At 41.7% G+C, this 7,079-nt stretch overlaps 1 long non-coding RNA gene across 1 annotated transcript; it reads right to left on the bottom strand.

Annotated features, from left to right (window-relative positions):
* Positions 1-266: 266 nt before the first annotated feature.
* On the bottom strand, positions 267-6,726 carry LOC134477334 (uncharacterized). The gene is made up of 2 exons (XR_010049318.1): positions 6,594-6,726; positions 267-1,422 (listed from the first exon to the last, which is right to left on the bottom strand). It is a non-coding gene; the product is annotated as an uncharacterized LOC134477334 (long non-coding RNA).
* Between the last annotated feature and the right edge of the window lie 353 nt (positions 6,727-7,079).

The following is a 7,079-nucleotide window of genomic DNA, read 5'->3' as shown; positions in this document are numbered from 1 at the left end:
AGGGACAGCCATGTACAGAAAGGGCCAACTATCTAGAGATTGTAGATTTCTGGTTAGGAATCACTGGTCCTGTGCTTCTCACATGGGCCAAACAGCAAAGTAAGGAATGAAGTGCCTTGTTGTGGCATTCTGTGCACTCTGATGAGCCCCAGAGGACCCAGGCCTACATTCAGGAAAGAGGTCTGCAAGGAAAAAGAGGAAAATGAAGGAGGTTGTCTTGGTTAGTTTTCTTTCATTGCTGAGACAAAATACCCAAACACCTAAAATGAAGGAAGGAAAGGTTTATTAAAACTCACATTTGTGGAGCTTTCAGTCCATACTCAGTTGAGAAACAAACAGTTCATGGCAGTGACAGATACCAAAAGCAACACGGGCAAAAAGGAAGGAGCTTGAGAGAAGACTCTTTCTGTCCTTTATGTTGTATGTAGGCCACACTCACTTGGGTGTAGCACTCACACCCATAATCTCATCCTTGGACCAGGAATCAGTCACACATTTTAGAAGCCTGCCCACATGACTGCATGAGGTTTGGGGGGACATCTAAACACAAACCATAACAGTCCTCTCCTGGCTCCTCAAAGACTCATGTACATTCCTTATGCAAAATACAATTAGTCCATGTCCAAGAGTTGCCAATGTCCTTACAGTTTCAGCACTGCTGAAAAGTCCAATTCCCAAGTCTCTTCCAAGATCTAAGGAAGACTCTTAGCTGGGAGCCCCTATACAAATGAAAAGTTAAACACTTCCAAAATTCAATGGCACAAGATAAACATTATCATTCAAAAGGGTACAATAGGATGACACAAAGGATTGGGACAAAAGCAAGTCAAAAATGCAACAGAGCAAACATTAGGTCCTGTAGTTCCATGTCCAGCAAATGAAACGATCTGGTTGTGAGCTCCAATGGGCTTGAGTGACTCCACTCCCGTGGCACTTCTGGTGGCTGTAGCTGCCACTGCTTTTCTCAGGCTGGCTTTGCTCCCTCCTTACAGGTTTCCTTAGAAGATCCATGCTCCTAGCTTTTCTAAACTACATCTTTCACTTCACACACTGTCCTCTCAGGGGCACACTGTCTGGCCTCCCAGCCCTTCTGAAATCAGGGTGGAAGCCTTTTAAGCCTCAGATCTCTTGCATTCTGTATATACCTAAAACCAGTATCAAGCAGACGGAGCAATGGCCACAGGCAAACCAACAACAATACTTCTTCCTCTCTGGTTCTCCTTTTCATGCTGTTGGCATCAATCCTCAGCACCAACACACTGATTCAGTTTAGCTGGTTGTTACAAGTTGACCACCAGTTGTCAATCCACCACAGATGCCTCTCCAGAGATCTAGAATGAAGACTCAGGTTGCGTGAAGTTTCCTTTGAAGGTCATTGCCATTCAGTCATAACCAAGCTGACACCCTTGAGCCTGTCGCCCTCTGGTGGTGAGAAAGTAGGGCTACAGCATGAGTGAGGTGGGAGCATCCACCCTGGGGGGGAACCCTCACTTCAGCCCCGCTGCTTGCCATTGCTGCTATCCCCAGACATGCTGAACCTCATAGGAGTAGGGCAAGAGCCAAGCCTCTCTGACCACATTGCCTCTAAGGAGGGGTCAGGTTACGTCTCCTGTTGACAGGCAAAAGATCTGCACTGGGAAGGCCCAAAGGTTAGTGTGGAAGCTAGAAAGTCTGCAGCAGTGGGAAGAAGGATCTGTTCCAGCAGGCTGAGGGGTCTATACTGGAGCCAGGAAGCCAGGCTCAAAGCACTTACAGACTGAGATATGCACCCCTCCTTCCCATTCTAATCATATGTTCAATTCTGAAGACTGAAACTAGTGAACCTTGCCTCCTTAATACACTCAAGTGTGGGGAGCCTTGGAGTGTGAAGAGGAGGAAAGGAAAGCTTTTCATCTGTTGCAGGAAAATTCCCAATCCAAGCCACACCAAACCTAACCAAACCAAACCAAAAGGAAGACTCTGCACTGAGGAGATAAGAAGGCAACATTTAATCTTTACACTAATGGACTGTTAGATCTTCAAACTAGTGGGCTATTGCGGGATAATTCCTCAAAGGCAACAGTGCTGAATTTAGTAAGAGTTTAGTTTATACAGAATTTAGAAAGCAAGTGACAAAACATATATAATTGGTTACATAAACTGAGTCATATATTGACAGGTAGGCTAGTCTTGAAACAAAAGAATTCTTTATCATAATATAGAAACATTCAGGGAACAAGGGTAGGGGACCCTTACACAGTGAGCATATTTAAGGGCATTACCATTATATACGAAGATTCTGGGGAGGGGCCCTTGAATTCCCTCAGGGTGCCTAAAGGTATAGACAATTACTCTGACTCAGTGCTCACCGAGGTGTGCAGCTGGGCTGTAGACACTGTCAAGGTCAATTGAATTCAGGACAAACAGCAGAACACAAACTTAGTCAAAGACTTCTAATTGATTATAAAATAGTATAAGCATTCTGTTTTATAAATGTGTTCTTACATTATAATTGTGCCCCAACACCACTTTCACCCTATAATCACTTTTCTCTCCAGCCTCTCTCCTCTTTTCGTGGCTGGCTGTAAGAGTGCCCGGCCATGGAATTGTCTGCAGTTCTGTAACCTGCTCTGCACATGAGCCAAAAACAGAATATTTCACCTTAATCTTATGAGAGAAATCAAATCCTCAAGATAGCATGTATATATGTAATAAACAGCAGCATGTAAATACATATATACAGTGTTCATTGTCCAAATAAACATGAAAATAAGTGGAAAGGAAAGGAAGTTGAATCCTATGAAATGGAAAAAACTAATGCATGAAATGGACTAAAAGCTTTTTCTTGGGAAAACAAACCACAATTTTTCCCTTGCATTGCACATTGCTAACCTGTTGCTTCAGAGACGCACAAAGTGAATACACTGGTGTCAATGTTACCGCTGCTTTTGCTTGTGTTTGCGATGAGAGTCAACAGCCAGTCTATATGTTGTCCATCACCACGTCCTTCTCAAAGAAACTACAGGAGAAAAGATTTCTTTTGCTGTACCAACTGTTACTGTGTTATATTGTGTTTAAAATATGTGTGGTTATTGCAATCTGAGCAGAAGCTGTGGACGTCTACAAAAAGTCAGGTATCTGTTTCCTAACCTGTCATTCGTAGCAAAGTCTCCTTTATAACCACTTAACCACAGTGCTTGATTATCATATTAAAAGCTGAATTCTGAATGTGTTATTATGGTATTAAGCACAATATGTCACTGAGTTTAATGCTGATTTTTTATAGTTTTTTCAAAAGCCAGCCTATGTACTAAATTGCTTCTAGGTAATTTTTTATTTCCTAAAGTGCACTGAGGTGATCAAGAAGACGGGGTGTATCTTTTGGTGATGGCTGCATTGAACAGCAGTGAACAGCTTACCACTGTACAATCCTATTGTTAAAAGGCTCTGGGGGCTCTTTTTCCATTCCTCATAACAGAGCAGAAATGATAGGTTTTTGTTGTGTGAAATAATGTTGGTGTACAGCAAAGAAACTTAAATATTTGGTGTTGGTTGAGAAGCCTAACAGATTACAAAACAAAAGAAAAGACCTGAAGAAGTAAAGCTTAATTTAACACTTCATAAGTAGCATTTATATGTATAGCATGTGATTTTGAAACTTTCAGGATGGGAGTTAATGGGCTGGGGAAGAGGAAATTTAAAGGGGTAGATAAAAGCTTTAATTTAGAAAGAAAAAATTTGAGTAAAGGAAATTGATTTGATTCAATATACTTTACTTGATTGGGTATCTTTGGACTACATTAAATCAGTTGTTAAGCTGCAGTTGAGTTATCCAGGTGAGAATGTTGATAAGCCACATGTAAGCGCATTATGAATCGCTTGCCAGTTGTACTTTATGGAGCTTATTTCATCCTTTAAAATACTATACTGTACATAGGAGGCATACTGACTTCACCTTATTTGTCTGTTTGGTTTTTCATTTTGTTTTGTTTTGTTTTGGTACCTGGGATTGAACTCGCAATCTTGCACCAGGCAGGTGCTTACACCGCTGAGCTTAACGCCCAGGCTTCCTTATTTGTACGTTTACCACATATCTTGATATTTGAAATATCAAGATATTTTGTACTGGAAAGGTACTTATATTTCTAGAGCAGATTTCATTTTATGCAACCTTTTTTCTGAATGAACAGCAATTAAAAATGAAAAAAATTCAGGAGACCTCACACTAAATAGGAAGCTGTTGCTCTGTTCTCTGTATGAGTGACATGAGCCATGTCAGTCTGGGCTCTCCTCAAGGGTTCTTCTTGGTCTTCCTTGTTTCCTCAACATTCCCAGGCCTGACCCAAAACTCCATATAAGTTTTTCGATGGATGGTCCTTAAAACATTACCTAGAACCTCATTAATATGTACTATATACTTTAGCAAACAATATTGGGGCAAACAATAGCTACTTATGAGGCTAAGCAAGTTGAAAGCCAACCTGGGAAACTTAGCAAGACTCTATCTCAAAAATAAAATGCAAAAGACCAGGTATATAGCTATGTCTGTGGTAGAATTTTTGCCTAGCATGCAGGCGGCCCTGGGTTCAATCTGTAACACCAAAAAAAAAGTACAACTTTAATATTTCTACGTATTAGTTAAATATGAAATGAATGGCTCTGCAATGGGGGCCATAACTTCCTGGTCATTTTTCAAACATATGAGGCTGCCTAATGCATTCATATCTTAAAGTTTTATAAAAGGAAAGGAAATTAAGCTACTAGAGAGGTACCTCACAACTGGTTGTATGTAGCCCAGGAATCTCTGTAGCTTTCTGTCTACACATTTTCAGTTCAGAGACTTGAGAACATCATCACAACATGCAACAGGTCTCAGGAAGTCAAGGATAATTCAACTTGCTACCTTGCACACAAGAGTTGCTCAACAAAGGCTGAGCAGGAAACGGAAGATTCCAGTCCACAAGTGACTGAATCAGTGCCACTTGAGGAACGTGAGAGTAGAACAGACGCAGGGACTTGAGGAATGACACTGGTCAAAATTACAATGACTTTAGAGGGAGGGTTGGTCACACAGGAATACTAAGCAAAGAAAGGGATTTGGGACCTGCCTATCCCCACTCTTTGCTTGCACATTCAGCTGTCTAATTCTCTGAGCTTGATTACTAGTAAATTTTGGAAAAGAAATAACTGTTCCTCATTTTGTAGCAGGAAGCCGGAGAAAAGACAGAGATAATTCAACTTCTACTGTCTACTCATTTTATAAATCATCCTTCTCTTCCTTTGAATTTCATGATGATGCCTGACTCTTTCCATCACACCTCACTTATCTTACAGGCATTGTTTCAAATCATAGGGCATGGGTGATCTCTTCAAGTACCAAAACCTTTCTATTCTAAAACAAAAGCAATAAAAAGAAAGCCAAAATTTCAAGATGAACAAAGAAACTGGTTTTTATGTCCTCTGCCAGGATGCCTGTCAAGGAACCTTCCTCCCAACCAATACCTAAGGCCCAAGGGAATAGACTGGTACTTCTTCCCACACCACCCAACACTCTATCCCAACACTCCAAAACCCAGGTCATTTCTATGCTGTGGGAAGGTAGACAGTAGCCATAACTGATACATAACATCAGGAGGAAGGCAAGGGGCAAATGAGGTGTGGACTATGCATTCTACCACAGCCTCCCAGCCACTGTGGGTGTGTGGATCCCTCCCAGTTGGCCATGTTGCTCAGAGACATTAGCAGCTACCTAAGTCAGCTGGGCATCAGTGGGTGATGCTGAGTTCCTACTCCTCAACAGAAGTCCTTGATTCTTTCCTCTCCCTTCACCAATCTTGAGTAATATTTGAGAAAAAGCCTTTGCACCAAGAAGGTGGGATAGGTACCCTGGTGTGTGAGAGCTGACTTCCTCCACCCACTGCCCTTCCCTGACATGTCACAACCCACACACACTATGCATCTTCTCCAACCACACACGAAAGAGTTGGCTTTACAGAGGTTCTGCTGGCTTTAGGGAGCTCAAGTACACAAAGAAATCCACCAGGAATGAGGGCATGTAGCTCAAGGGGAGGTAAAAGAGCTTGATATCCCAGCCAGCTAAGTACCAGGTGCAAGGGTGACAGGCGGTCAGCACATGTTCCATTCAATCTGTGACTGAAGATAGCCCTGATTTCCACACTTTCTCCAATAATTGCAGGTAACTGAGGTCTACAAGAAATGAGAAATGATCCAAATATATTTCTACCTCCCATCATTCCTGCTCTAGGACCAATGTAAGGAAAAAGTTTTCACTAAAAATTCTGGATCCCCACCCTCAGAAACTTTGCCTAATGAAATGTATGTTGGGATGGAGGGGTATTCCTAGCAGTAACAATATACACATGAAAGCAGGCAGGAGAAGCAGAAAACCCTAACCCTAAACATGACTATAATTTTCTCAAAAACAAAAACTATATCATTAAATTTTTTCTCCTCAGAATCTACCTATGTGCCCAACACAAATTATATTAGTCAGGATTAGTCAGGGAAACAAAACCAATAGGACAGATGGAATGAGATCTGAAGAGGGAGTAGAGAAATTAGCTCATGCAAATACAAAGGCTGAGAATACTCACAATAGGCAGACTGCAATCTGGAGGTCCTGCAGTGCCAGCCACATGGCACAGTCCATTTCCACAGGCAAGTCAATGATGTGACTGTCAGTCTAAGAACAAAGGTCTAAGATCTTGGGTGGAGACACAGGGCAAGTCCTGGCATTAAAGTTCCTGTTGTCCTGATGCCCAAAGAAAAAGAATGTGCCAGCTACAAATATGAGGAAATTGCCTGACTTCTGACCTTTGTGCTCTACCTGGGTCCCTACTGATTGGGTAGTGCCTGCCCACACTGAGGATGGTTCTTCCTCATTCAGTCCACCAACTCACACCAATGTCCGCTGGATATACCTTCCCAGACATACACAGGGATAATGTTTCCTCTCTTCCTTAAATATTCCTTACTCTACCAAATTGATTTGAAAGATAATCATCATACATAAATCACTGACTATTTGTGGAATAAATACATGAATTAAAGGAGGACTGGAGGAAATATAACTATCCAGA

This window comes from Cavia porcellus, unplaced genomic scaffold, assembly GCF_034190915.1.
Source record: "Cavia porcellus strain 051 isolate PalLab524CR breed Dunkin Hartley unplaced genomic scaffold, mCavPor4.1 scaffold_8, whole genome shotgun sequence".
Lineage (NCBI taxonomy): Eukaryota > Metazoa > Chordata > Mammalia > Rodentia > Caviidae > Cavia > Cavia porcellus.
The sequence above is the reverse complement of the archived record's forward strand: the minus strand, read 5'-3'. Positions and strand labels throughout refer to the sequence as shown.